Source organism: Cupressus sempervirens, chromosome 11 (genome assembly GCF_028749045.1).
Source record: "Cupressus sempervirens isolate cs-2001-9-10 chromosome 11, ASM2874904v1, whole genome shotgun sequence".
NCBI classification, from domain to species: domain Eukaryota; kingdom Viridiplantae; phylum Streptophyta; class Pinopsida; order Cupressales; family Cupressaceae; genus Cupressus; species Cupressus sempervirens.
The window spans coordinates 548,478,825-548,493,489 of NC_143128.1; the positions used below are offsets into that span (position 1 = coordinate 548,478,825).

General features: G+C 34.5%; 1 long non-coding RNA gene across 1 annotated transcript; it reads right to left on the reverse strand.

The window, feature by feature from the left end:
* Positions 1–3,858: 3,858 nt before the first annotated feature.
* Positions 3,859–12,290, reverse strand: LOC149530793 (uncharacterized). Its single transcript, XR_016358770.1, has 2 exons — positions 11,258–12,290; positions 3,859–10,127 (listed from the first exon to the last, which is right to left on the reverse strand). It is a non-coding gene; the product is annotated as an uncharacterized LOC149530793 (long non-coding RNA).
* Positions 12,291–14,665: the final 2,375 nt, after the last annotated feature.

Consider the following 14,665-nt stretch of genomic DNA (forward strand, 5'->3'; position numbering starts at 1 on the left):
TTCATTAAGGGAAAAAATATATTGGAAAATTTAATAACAAGTTGGGAAGCAATGCATTGGCTTAAGAAGAGCAACTAGAATGTGGCTATGATCTTACTTGATTTTGAAAAAAGCCTATGATAGAATTGAGTGGCCTTTTGTTACTGGAATGTTGAAAGCTTTTGAATTTCTTGAATATTTTTTCATATGGATAAAGGTGTTGTTTAAATATTCTTCCACAATCATAGATGTGAATGGCAATCTTACCAGCCCTATTCCTCTTGGGAGATCATTTAGACAGGGTTGTCCCATTGCCCCTTCCCTCTTTGTGATTGTTGTTGATGCTCTATTTTATTTGCTTAGAGCTCCTTCCCTTGGTCCCCCTATTAAAGGTCTCCTCCTTCCTAATGATGATACTTTACTAAATTCTTAGTTTGTTGATGACACAACATTGTTCTTGGAACTCGAGGAGATGATTTTTCGTAACACCTTAGATAGACTTGATTTTTTTAATTTAGCCTTAGGTGCTAAAGTTGCTCCTTATAAATCCTCAGTTCTAGGTTGATCTAACTCTCCTCCTAATTGGTTGCAATCGATGTGTTGGCAATGGAAAGGCCCTAATGAGATTTTTAGGTACCTTGGTATCCCTTTTGATATCAATCCTTCTACTAAAGTTATGTGGGAGTGGGTTTTTGATAAAATACAAAAGAAGCATATTAAATGACAAACTCACTATCTCTCCTTGGCAGGGAGGGTTCAAGTTGTGCATAAAGTTTTGTCATTTCAACACCTCTACTTTGCTTCTCCTTGGTTGATGACTAATTATCAAATGGATAAAATTGAAAAGATTTTGAGAGATTTCTTGTGGTCTGATGGGATGGGGAACAAAAAAGACATTGTGTGAATTGGCAGTGTTGTTGTAAACCTAAACAATATGGTGGACTAGGTTTGAACGATTTAAAAAAACATGCTATTGCCCTTGCTTCTAAGTGGATTCTTAAGGTTGTCTATGGTAATGAACCTTGGAAAGTTCTAATTAGAAATAACATTCAATGCTCTATCATCTCCAAAGGCAAAAGTGGGATGAACATTCCATTTCGTGATATGCTATTAGGTGATTTTAAAATCAAGGTTTTTGGTTCTAATGTTTTTGCTACCCTGTGGAAGGCTTGGATTCAAGGATATTCTTACTAATTAGAATAGTTGTTGGTTCTTCTCCATTTTATGTTGTTTCAAATACATCAATTTGGTGGGGACTATACTTAAATGGAAAACCTTTGGCACTTACACAAAATTGCTCAGAAAAACATTGGAATGTGTTGGGCGTGTCTTTAATTAGTGATTTAATAATTGACAACCGGATGGGCACTTGGGATGAATTAGAACTAGATATTGTATCACACAGACTCAGAGGAAAACCTATACATTAATTTGCAAGACATTTGCTATATGTAATTTCTCAAAGGTTATTGATTTTGATAGTTTTTTCAAACAATTGATGTGGTGTGATGGAACAATGATTAATGAAGTAACATTAAAGCAGTTATATAATATGCTTGTTTCCGATCGAAAAATCTTTCAAAGAGAGATCCAAGGGTGTGGATTGTGTTCCCCTTTTTCTAAATGGTCTTTCTTTTTCTAGTAATTTTGGTAGTCAAAAGTGGAACCCAACAAATTCTGTTTTAGATGGCTACTATTACTTTAAAAACTTGCTTTAGGATCTAATATGGAGTCTTTAGGTCTCATTCCTGGCCATTGCAAAGTCTATAATGTAGTTGAGTCTTTTGAACATATTATTTTTCACTGTGATTTTGCTATCAAGATCTAGTCAATTCTTTTAGGTAATCCTATTGTATGGAACTCAAAACCAGGTCTTTCCTTGAGTGAAATTTTAGCTAGATATGTTGAAGGTTTTGATTCTAAGCTTAATTCTTTTTGGTATGTTCTTATATGTGAGATCTTATTGTTTCTTTTGAAAGCAAGAAATGAAGAGGTATTTCTGTAGAAAGATAGAGGACTTGCTGAGTTTAGTCATAAACTCACACATTTTTCCATTATGTCTTAGGTATCACTTTCTCTGGAAATTTCTATGGTCCAATTTATGATGTTGGTTAGGGATGATATGCTTCTTATTTATAAAGATGAGGTCAAGACTTTCCAGTATCTTGATCACTTCAAAGATATGATGGGCCCAAATGATATTAAGCAAATTGAGAGAATAATGGAGGATCTGCATATTTTCACTAGTACCCAACAGCCTGCTCTGCTTATTAATGATGGTGATGAGAATAAGTTAAATAATGATTATGTTTTAGCAGGATGGAATGATGAACTGTTTGATGCAGCTTTCTTACACACTAGATTCTAATGATGGATGAGGCCTGACCACAAATGAATAGCATGTCTTGAACCTGATAATCAACCTTATATAATTTTTTGATAAACATTATAAATCTTATATGTTTTAGTTTCACTCTCAAGAGGATTAAATGGGTTGACTACTCTGTAAGTAATGTATAGTGGTGATCTTGTATCTTAAAGTATATTACTCTGAAAGTTTTTCTACACTGAACAGTTCTAGATGAACCTATTGTAATCAATTTTTATACTATTCTAATAAAAAATTGTATTAGAATAAAATAAACTTGGTGTCAAAAATTATGCAAGAATATGTTAGTAACAAACTTTAAGAAACATAATGTGCACATGATTTACTATAAATTATACAATACTTTTTAATGACATTTTTTGTAATTAGTTATGAAGATTAAACAATATATGATATAGTTATGTAATAGACTCTTTCAAATATATAATTGGATTTTTAATTATTTTTAAATCTACAATATATATTTATATTCATTCTAATTTAATTGATATTTATTTAAGAGTTCAAAATAATCATATTCTATATTTATTATTCATTTAGTAATTATTATTATTCTTTAGGGATAAATTTAAATTAGATCATATCAAAATCTAGTTCATTATAAGGTTTTATCCATACTTTAATATATTTGTTTTGAACTCTTTAATTCACTATGTAAATAAAATAAGTATTATTATTTATAATGAAATGTTATTTATCATTTTAAACCATATTTATTATTTATTTTAAAACAATATTTTGCAATTAAATAAAAGCACTTCCATAATTATCTAATCTTCCATGGTTATCTCATTGTCAAAATGGATTGATGTAAAAGTTTTAACTTATGGGCTATTCATAAAATCCAATGTTATTTACATCTTTGTACATTGTTTATTCCAATTGTGTTTAGTAAATATTATCTTTTATTCGATTTATTCGACTGTAGATAACCCTCATTCGACTGTAGATTTATCCTAAAAAAAACTTGAAATTCAATTTATTCTCATTTTGGACCAAAATTGAAATAGATTTATTCCAATTTTCCTATTCCCATTTCCTTATTCCAGGTTAATTCCAGCAAACAAACAGACCCTAAATACACCAAACAAAAGAAATGAGCATTTATATGGTGATCTCACTAGATAGATTGAATGGATAACCCTCATTCCATTCTCGGAAAGTCTGAAACATATCCGTTTATTCTATTTTATTTTAATTTATCGCAGATTGAATTCTTAGATTTTGTGAAAAAACATTTTTGTACCACCAATACATTTTTGTAATGGATCCGTTCGTTTGCCCCAAGGGTTCAATTCATGCGATATTAGGCAAATGCTTTAAGCTGTTATTTTTGTATGTAAGGTGATTATCATGTGAAATAAAATATATTCTGAATTAATCTAATTATAATCGGAGCAGATGTATCCTATTTAATCGTGTTGGTGCGAAGAGGCTTTATTTCACAATTCTATTGCGGCTGGAAACCCAGGTTTTCTCTTATTTAGAAATTTTAATTTGATAAAACTTTTTTCACTTTTATATGAATATCCTAATACTAATAATGTCCGATGACCATGCTAATTATTCACCATCTGGAGGCTACAACTGTAAATATTTTAACAACTTTATCACATGTTTTATTTCCACAAAATATTGTGGTTTTCTGTGTTGCATGGTGATAATCAACTCTCCCCAAGCTGCCACTGGAATGCACAAGCACAACAGAGATGCTAGCCGCTTTGACAAGTGAGGACAACATGTTCTGAGATCAACAGCCCTGCCCGCCAGCCTGCCCTGCCAATCTCCAGTAGCACTGCTTACAAACCCCCAGGGGCAATCAACAATCAGGAAATGCTAATAATAACATCAAACAGTGCGCTTTCTCAGAGGAAGATCTTGTTCTTGCTTTGTTGTTTCTTCATCATTTTCTTCTTTCCCTGCCTATTTTATTATCACAAGGACAATCTGCCCAAAAAATATCCCTTCATCTCACACAATCACCCAATGCTTATCCAAAGCTTGCAAGAAAATTTGTGCAAAAATGGTATGCATACCCCTTGAAACCACCAAAAACCTGTGCAAAAACACCATCAATTACGCCCTAAGCACAATTTGTGGCACCAATCTTTTCTGGATGGCCTCCTGACAGGACTAGAAGTCTGCGATGTGTCAAGTACTATTCCAAATTTCTGATATTCTCATCCTAGTTCCATTGTTATAGAAAAATTGACAAATCCATATTCTATTTCACTAAGGCAGGGACTCTGGCTCCTCAAGAGCTCTTGTTAAATCTTTTATTGTTGTAGTAGAGTAAGGAGTTGTAGAGCTATTTGTGAAATGAAGAGTGTATTTCTAAGAGAAAATCAACCCTTTTCATATACAAGGTACTCTCAAGCAAACACAAGTTTGGATTTTTGTCAAATACTGCCGGAAATGCTTTACCATAACATAAGATGGAAATGCTCTGGTTGATATGCTTCCAAAATGTGGAAGCACAAAGCATGTGAGCTTTTTGTTTGAAGTCTCAGAGAGATGAGATTTCATGGAATATAATAGTTACAAGATTTGCAGAAAATGGATTTGTTGAAAAGGCTTTAGAAACTTTCAAACAACTGGAAAGTATATAGTCAAATTGTTTGACAGTCTCTTCCCTGCATGTGCCAAAATGGTAGCTTTGGAATAGGGTATGGACATGCATATATCATAATATAGGAGAATTTTAGTCCAATATTATAGTTCGAAAAGCTGTAGTGGACATGCATGCAAGATGGAATCATAGACAAAGCAACTGAATTGTTTGACAGAATCCCTTTTGTCATCTCAAAGAATGGAACAAGATGATTGCACTGTGCACAAAATAAATTTTGTAAGGAAGCTCACAAAATATTTAAATTAATGAGGTACTCTGCAACACAATAGACATTGTAAGCTCAAAAACCCTAGTATCACAACATATGAGAGCGATATCCCCACTTCAAGAAGGTCCATAATGGTCCCTATATTATGGCCATCACCAATGTCTTCAACCATGAGGTTACAGAATCAAATGCAGTTTAGTTCAATTTCATACAAAGCAGACATTTGCGGGCAGATTCTTAGATAAATTATTGCCAACAGAAAGCAAAGCATTGGACGCATTTGAAACATTACTTGCATTAACATAAATGCTTAGGTTTCTGCCGTCATATTGGACCGAAGCAACAATCAGGACATTGTGAGTGCTGAGAGAAGCACAAGTGACTGACTTTATCGAATTTACATCTATTCCAACATGATTATCATCTGGATCCTCTGCACCAGTGTTCTTTCTGTATCAAACTCCACAGCACCAATATCGCTGCTGTTACTACCATCTGTCGACTGATTAAAGGGACTCTGATAATCCCCGTAGCTATTCTGAAGTGGACTGGACTTTGACTTGGCTATAATGAAGGCCAACCATTCACCCCCTGACGCGGTCTGATTAATATCATCAATTATCAGGACTACTTATAGTACCAAATGGATTCCCAACAGAGACAAAGGTTTAACTGTTAACAGCATTGGTAAGTTGTTTAGGAGTGTCAGACAAAGATGCCAGTCTTCCATACAAGTACAAACTCGCAGAGCAAGCCTATCTGCTAATAATGTAGATTCTGAAAACAAACTAAGCTCTGCAACTCCTCTGTTAGCTGAAATAATTGAAGCTGCCTTTCAACATGCCCGACACCAAGTTTCACCAGATGGAGCTTCAACAAATTTCTGTAACAGATACCCTATATTATGCTTTCAATGATACTTCTAATGGCACTTCAAACCATTTACCCCCACCTTCCTTTCATGAAACTCAATACTCTAGCAATGCTATTCACATGAATCCAATCTAGGTTCCCTGTTCAAATGCCATTCTAGAAATACATGATTGTGATGCTTCCCAATATTTATGAAGGGAGCCTACAAATAGCTATTTGTGGCACCTGCAATGATAGAATCAATCCTGCAAAGCATTCCTTGCTAATCTGGTGCTGTGATCAATCAAAAATAATGATCACAAACTTTTCCTGTGAGTTTTGATCAGTCTGAGATGCAACAATGCTGAGTGCTACCAAACAAAAGTCAGTTTACCAGTCAAGATGGACTACAATTCAGATATATTTTCTTCCTTTCTAGATTCTTTTATGGATGGTGGTCAGTTTCATGATGAAACAAACAAGGATGTTACAGATTTCTACGAGAAAAACACTTAAAAAATGTAAAGAGTTGCAAATTTATCATGATGACAAAGTAATGTTAATGATTTAAGAGTTCTGCATCAATGAGATTCCTGCTAGTGCATTTTAGTTAAGGAGAAGAATGAAACAATGAATGCAGAGATCAACTCTAGTCAGATTCTTTGTCTTTTGTTTACTCAATTATTTTTTAATTTCCCAATCCACTTGGATTACATTGCTTATCATTTCTTATTAAGACATTCATCTGCTACAAAATGGCGCAGTTGTACTTGTTTGGAAGTTTATAAAACCTTCAATACAAATCTAATGTCTGCAAATCCTGCAATTGTTGCAACATTATTTTAGGCATTCTGTCAGACAGTTGCGTGTCTGTCTATACTTCAACGTTTGCAAACATATCCTACATGGCATTACCATTTGCTTTAGTTTGCAAATTTTTAAAATGCTTTAATAAATCCATTTTGCACATAGCCCATAGTCATGGATTTTTTTGAGACCTCTTTTCTCTGGGGCTTTCTGTCACACAGTTCACCAGCTTTGACTACGCTTCCACATTTGCCATACATGTCTACAATTGCAAGTACAACATTTGATTAAATTCTTTTGTGCTTTGATGCCTGCACATACTGGTTCCAAAGTTGCATTCTGGTAAACACAAGTGATTGTTGAAGAAGTCTGTAGCCAAGGAAAGTGTCTTTCTTTCAATTTGGATTTGATAATGAACGATCATTTTGTCAATATGACAGAGCCTATTTAGTGCACACAAACTTCCACAAGCTTGAAATCAGATGGAGAGATGCTATGCCAGAAACACACCAAAACCAGAAACCGCACCAAAACAAACATAAATATTTTTGGACAGTGCTGATGCTCATATACCCAGGTGCTCCTGCACCAATATGCCTATATTTCTCCATATTGGCATGAACCATAGTTTAAAAACTTGGACTCGGACTAAACTTGGTAGCCCAAAGTTTTAAATCAGATTCAGAACTTTGCATGGACACAGTGAAAAATCTGGAACAGACTCAACACACAATAAACTTGTAATTGTTCAAAACAGAGAAGAATGAATGCATTTAGTGAACATAAAAGTCAAAATTGGGTACCAATTTATCATAATTCAAACACTACGCTACATATCATGTGATCCTCAAACTCTCAAAATTTGAAATTTCATAGTTTAAAAAGCTGAACAATAAATGTATAACAGCATTATAACAGTTTACATATAATAATATGCCAAAACATAAAAATCAAATCAAATACAGTTTACACTTCGATTTTATCTTCTAGTGTAACTTAATTTTTCAGGCCTTGAACTACAAGGTGCCAATATCAACATGATGATAGATTGCCTCTCCAAAAATGTCTTCATTTTTCTCCATTGCATCCAATTCTATTGCTTTTGTCAGATGATATGATCAACTTTGAATCCTTAAATTCTCTTCTCAAATTATCTTCTTGCTATGTTCATTCTTAATTGGGTGAAATGGATAAAAAAGAGGGAAAAAAAAAACCCTAAAATTTTGAAAATTCATTTAAAAAAGCACGACTACAATTTCTATAAGTCAGAAAAAAGAATCTTAGCTCAAGACTCGAGAGTCCAAGCTCGAGACTTAGAAAATTGGATTAGGATTTGGCCAAGTACTCTCCGAGACGCAGCTGGACTTGGCATGTGAATCTAGTCAACTTGATTCAACCTGCTCAGGGATTAGAATATTTGCAGAGTATTCAGTATCTTCAAACTATAGCATGAAAATACTGCACAATGTTACACACATAATATGACTGGATTGCTTACAGATTGGGAACACACAATCAGGTGCTCTAACATTACTAATGCACTGCAGCGACAGAGAAATGTCGCCCTTCTTGATGAAATTGTCCACATACCCTTTCCAGGGAAAATCATAAGGCAATCTAGCAGGGAGTTGCACCGATGCCATTACTGCTAAAGTGGGAAACTGCACACCCATCAGCAGAGCCAGACTTAGCCACCTGGGTAATTCTGACAACAGTATTTTGACCCTACTAAAAATGCCAAATCTCTGAGAGATAAAAACACCCAACTGTGAAATCTTCAGAATGCTTACATCCATATTCAAAAGGACCGCTCCAACTCCATGATTCCCTCAAAATGAAGAGCTCAAGCAGTGATTTCTGATTTTTCTACCAAACTTTAAAAAAACATTGTTTTATATAAATAATTACATCATCTACACTATGCAGGAAACCTCACTCAAACTCTAAACTCTTAACAAATTTTTTTTGTCAAAAAACACGATTAAAACTTGAAGATTTCCCTAACCAACCTGTTTAAATTCTGAAACTTATCAATGCAAGCTGCTCAAACTCTGATTATTTAAAGCGATTTAATCTAAATATCTCATCTCCATCACTCAAATGCAGTATTTTCTCTAGGAAAATGAAGAACAAGAATCGCTAGCCCTAGAATGACCACAGACAAAATCTTTCCCAAACCACCAGCCCAAATCATGATATTTTCAACAAACAACCAAAAAGGCCCTAAAAATTTACAACAAGATAAAAATGAGAATATTTTCCACATCAAGTCAAATTGTGATATTGTTCTCAGCTTAGTTACCGATTCGTGAAACAAATCCAATTTGGGCACGTGAATTGGGTCCAAGGATTCGTGATTTTTTTCCCCCAACTATGATTCGTGGAGGATTCATGTGTGTGTATGTGTATAATACTAAAAAATGAGAGAAATATACATAATTCTAGAACTAAATCATTTCATAAGTATGAATCTATGATTCTAAATCATTTCATAGTATTAATCTGTGATTCTGGTATGAATCTATGGATCAAAGTTGTTATGATTATAAGAAAATAATTGGAAAAATAAAAAAATCTGGAAGAATCCTGACGAATCCAGGCATGGATCTGGATCTGGATGGGATCCGAATCCGGATCCAGCCTCTACGGCACGAATCCGGTAACTAAGGTTCTCAATTCAAATGTGTAGTTTTTCAGTCAATCTCATTGACACATAAATATGGGTCAATAAGTTTGACTGGAAAACTATACAGTTGAATACTGACAGCAATATCACAATATAAGAATTAGAAGGTATATTTGCAACAGCTCCTGTATACTTGCCTACAAACTTTGAAAGCTCAAACAAGGCATGCAAACTGTTTGATAGAAAATCCTCAAAGGAAGGAAATCTCAAGGGCGTGATGGATGGTAGCATGATATGGAAAAATAGATTCATTTCAAACGAATAACTTACCTTTTAACACCTCATCTTTGATGCCTTCAAATGCCTTCCCTTCCAGAATTTAACCATCAATCCGACATTGCATTTATTAAGGCAGTGTTTATATTTAGATTGATTGCATCCCTATACAACTGACAAGTGACTATCAGGTTGATTAAAAGGCTGCTACCAGTCAACACGAGAAGCAGAACTTAACCTGGACTTTATTAGCTTTTACTTTCTTCCAATCTTCCCCACCTTCCTTTATCCCCTTCTCTAGCTTACACGTGTCTATTTCCGCATCATCTTTTGAGTCTTGTCAACCATTCCAATTTGCCTAGAGATAAAAGCACAAACAGCCAGCATGTCTGATGTTGAGGGCATCCAAAGAATTCAAATAACAAACAATCTGCTTTTTAAAATTATCAGATTTCCACATTCCATTTGTAAAGTAAGTTGTTTTCTGAATTCGATTGTGTGTTTTTTTAACATCAACATTTCAGATCACATTACATTATTCATCATCAGAATGAGAAAGTACGGTATTAGTAGTAGTTAAAAAGAGAAATTCAAAAATCTGACTGAGTATGCAGCATAACCAAGTTAGAATTATCCTTGACACACGATGACAGGGTAAGATTTAACAGGCCGAATATTCAACTTAGCAAGGAGAATGATAAAGATGAAGTTGTTGAAGATCTCTTATATTATCACCTTCCATTACAAAAATATCCAGAATTTTCATTTCCACAATACCCCATTTTCCACACGTTTCAAGCACATTTTCTTAGAGATTGGTAAAATTGTCAAATATCATTTACACTCTTGGAAATCACTCCAAGAATGGGAAAACTAATGATTTTGTTGTCCAATATTAAACTGTCAACATCTTTTATATTTATTTATTTAAATCCTTCAATAGGGGACTGGAACCAATCTTTTAATCTCATTATCCTCAAATTTAAGAACTTTCATATTCTCTTGAGCATTTAAACATAAAGAAATTCTTATGAGTAGCCCTATGCATGAAGACGGGAAAGATAAAGACATTTAAATTTAGTTTAGCCATCTACTCAACTAGATATTGCAATCTCCAGCAAAGTTTTCAAAACCTTGAAATTTTTTCAAATATTAAACACGTTTGACAATGGAGAGATAATAGCATTAATAAAATCAAGTTTATAATTCTTAGACAAAGAAGTTAGCACAAAATAAATTTTAGCTTTGGATTTCAACCGAAATGTTCATCTCCTCCTCAGCAAACTCTGTTCTATTACCATTTTCTTAGTGTTAATAATCGATTCTACCATTGTTAGTCACCACTTGTTTCTATTTTATAAAACTCAAGACAGAAACAGGGTGCTCAGCTGCTCTTGTTTAACTATAACTAACTTTTAAATACAATTATAAAATCTAAACAGATAGCAAAGAATTTCACAAAATCAATTTTGAGTAAAGGGATCTTACACCAGTATATGTCATATTTGGATGCCATGTTTGAAGTGACAAAAAAGCTGCTACAAGACACATCAGATGCACAATTCAGCTTGGCATTATTAGCCTTGACTTTGTTCCAAAAATCCTTGCTTTCCTTTAAACTTCCCAGTAACTCGTCACTTCTTCGCTTCTACATATCTTCTCAATTTTTGCAGATCCATTTGAACATTAAAAAAATAAACAGCTGGCAAGGTGTTTATTATTTGAAAGATAAAAAAACTTCAAATAACAAACAACCTGCTGGCTGTTTATCTGTGTGCCTCCAAAAAATTATGCGATGAATAATCTCTCACTCACAAAATATATAATCATTTAATCACATATCCAACTTGGCACTTCACATATCCAACTTGGCACTGAGAAACAACTCATATTTAGATGTTGAAGATTTTTCATAACAATTTGGTCCTGGAGTGTCACATATCACCCTCCATCAAAACCATCTCAAGTTGATGTAAATAATTCAATTCTGGAGGTTCTTAGAAGGAAAAGGAATGACAATCCAGAAATAGACATTGTCCTAGTATTTCAACAAAAATGGGAGACTTCTGCTCCCAAAACTTTGTGTGAACTCTATTAATGGCGAGTGGCAACTTACCACATTCCTATGTAATTTGATGGAATGTTTTTCACAGTCCGCCCCTTTCCATAAGGGCAACAATCTGATAGATTCATCCGCCTTATGCTCCATAATTTCCCTCACTTCCTGCTCGGACAGATCATGCGCTTTCAGTTGATCAGGAGCTTGCACATAACCGCTTAAACGTCTGAGCTTCTTCTCCAACCATTGAAAGCCCTCTTTAAGTTGGGCAGCAGGGTTACTTTATCCAACACTTGCAGATCCAAGCCAACCATTGCTGCCATCTTTAACAGAAATTACTAATGGACACAAAAACTAAATATGATCGGAGCTATCGTGATTTCCAGACATATACAACAGAAAAGGGAAAAAATTGATCCCTAAGGGTTTCTAGGGTTTGGAGACAAAATAAATACACCAATTATTATTATTATTAATAATAATAATAAAGCGGAGCTGTATTCAAGGGTTGTAATAATAAAGGGACCGCACTCCTAATCTAGTGCCGATTTTGCTAATTCAATCTGTAAGAAACAAAAATTAATAGAAAACGCATAAACCTAATATGGTTCCCTTATTCTTCAACAAGTGCCACCAACTATAGTTTATAAATTATTTACTAGCACTTGCACCAGCAAGAGGTGCAAAGGATATGCTGATAGGTTTTATTAAAAAAGAAAAAATGAAGAGACGTCAAATTAGATGAAAGATTTCAAATTGATAGCATCAAATTAATTTTTTACATAGAATAGAGACATATATACATGAGTAACCTCTGCAAGACAGTGTACAACTTTAATATTTTATTTAGTGTATGACATCCTAATTTAATAGTTGATTTAAATTGTGTTGACATTACAATCAAGTTTGTTATTAGTGACACACGCACTTAATCAGATGGTTAGCAGCTACCAAGCTTATTTTTAAAGTGTTAACCAAGCAGTTCAGGCTCTACTGAGTTCTACAGTTGTTTTGATTATGTAAAAACAGTTTTTAAAGGACCCGAAACCTTACATCAGTAGAGTATTAAGAAAGTATCATGAAAAGAGAACAAACAAACAAAATGAAACAGACCTCAGAAAACAAAAAGAGGTCACAGACAACATTGTTGGAAAAGACAACAAAAAATCAGCAAAGGAACAACAAACGACCAACTAAGGAGTATTAATCAAATGCACAGCCTGGTCCACCAAAGAATGCATAGTCTCAGCAGCAGCATTCACCTCGTCCTTCTTAGTGGTTTCCTCCATCTTCTTTGAATTGGCCCAAGTACGCTTGCTAGGACCTTGAGAGTCTACCCTCGGGGGAGAAACCTGACTTTTATCTGCCTCATTCTTTTTCAGGAAGCTGGTCATGTTATCCCCCAATTGTCTGAGTTGTTTATCCATATTACCCAGCCTAGTTTCAAATTTAGACACCTTCCCCTGGATGTTGTTAATGTCCTCGTCCATCACCTTCTGCTTGGCTTCCAACACAGGGATCTTATGCATCTGATTTTTCACTTCTTTTGCATTACCTATGACCTCCGAGAGCTTGTCAATATGCTGACCTAATGTTCTTTCCCCTCTGGCTGTCTTGCTAAGATGCTCCATTTCTTTGTTCAACAACACCATTTTATGTTTAAGAATGTCAATGTCCTTCATTATAGAACCAGGGTTACCAAATAAGCCTTTAGAGGGCCCAATTCCACCACCAACACAATCACCTCCGTCAGATTTGGACCCCTATTCACCATCATCAGAAAAGTTGGAAGCCTCAATCCTTGTTTTCACATTTTTGTTTTCCTTTCGCCATAAAGACTTTCTTTTTCTTTCCAAACATTTAGCAAGGGGCTCATAATCCGACAGAGGAGAAACCCTCTCATCAATATGACCTTTGCCCTTCCCTTTGCTACATCCCCTATTTTTTGCATGTTCTCTAACAATTTCATCAACAAAATCACTTTCCCTTTCCCAATCAGAAACATCCTTCTCAACACTCTGTTTTTTCTTTTTAGTGCTACCACCCAAACCTCTTTTAGGACTAACCAGACCCCCTTTCGCCTCATCTTGTGTCTCAGAGTTGTAGCCCTTTTCCTGAATACTTCCTTCAGTATCTTAATCTTCCCCTTTAAAATTTCTAGGTTTCAGGATTTTTTTAGATTTCAACACATTCATAATCAAAACCATTAATCCTTCATGATAAACATGTTCACCAGTCGGGTCATGTTGAATAGCTAGGGTAGAATTGGAGAGAGATTGCAACAGGTATGAAGGAAAATTAACCCTAATGTCATGACAATATTCAGTTCACACCGAGCAGTATCTACCTGTATATGTGAATTACGGGCCTTGGATCCTCACACGCACTTCAACATGGTCATTACCTAAGAGATAATCTCAGAACGAACATTGAATTGTTTATCTAAGTAATCCAACAGTCTGACATGTTGCCTTCTAACTATAAGGATTTTGCCTTTGCTCTCAGACCAAGAAGCAGGCAACCAAACCTTTTAGTATGAAGGATTTATGCAGCTATATGATAGTGTAATTAATCTAGATAAAATGCAATTCTAATCTAATAATAAGAAAAGCAAATTAAGCTATATGAGTGCATTTTAATCTAGATGATATTTAATGCTAAGCAATTATAAAAGCTATGAAAATATTAAGCAATTGAGCATCTATTTCAACAATAATTCGATGCAATTCAATTCCCATCCCTGTAATGAGGAATTAGAAGCCTCTTAAATAGAATTCCCGAAATCAACCAATGATCAAGATCATTTGGAATGGATGGCCAAGATTGAAGCTGAGATT